The sequence below is a fragment of the Propithecus coquereli genome, unplaced genomic scaffold, assembly GCF_000956105.1.
Source record: "Propithecus coquereli isolate 6110/MARCELLA unplaced genomic scaffold, Pcoq_1.0 Scaffold734, whole genome shotgun sequence".
NCBI classification, from domain to species: domain Eukaryota; kingdom Metazoa; phylum Chordata; class Mammalia; order Primates; family Indriidae; genus Propithecus; species Propithecus coquereli.
Genome location: NW_012153441.1, coordinates 88,171 through 88,789, shown reverse-complemented (window position 1 = coordinate 88,789; position 619 = coordinate 88,171).

Here is a 619-nt window from a genome sequence, read left to right as displayed (position 1 = left end):
TCCCACCTTTCCCGCACAGATCCTCCCTCTCTTACACCCCTCCACAGCCCTCCTGGCACACAGGAGGCTGCACTGTCCTCACTACACTTCCTCCTATCCCAGGGGTGACAGTACTTGCATCTCTGGGTACAGCCATCACCCCAAGGCCCCTCACCCTTTACCGCAGGTCCCTTGGCTGAGGAGGGCAGAGACTTGCCCTTGTGGTCACAGACGGTGCTGGGAACTAACCAGCAGGATGGCTCAGCTATGGGAACTGTGCCCTCAGAATCCTGGGAAGGGGACAGGGATGAGGCTGGAAAGGAGGAGGCCATGGCAGTGCCTGATGACACTGCATAGTGCCCAGCAGGAGGCGAGGAGACAAAGCGCCAGCATCTCATAGGAAGAGTTGTCCTGCAGGATAAGGGGCAGTGTCAGGAGCTGTCAAGGAAAGCCGGAGGCAGGGCGATCGGACAGCAGAGGGGTGGGTGCGATGGTGGGCAGTGAACGGGCTTGGGGGCAAAGGGTGGTTTGAGATCAGGAGAAGGAACAAGATGGGGACGTGCAGGCCTGGGACAGGGACTGAGGGTGGGTTGCCAGGCACCCTGCACGGGGAGTGTGGGTGGCGTGGGCAGGGCAGATT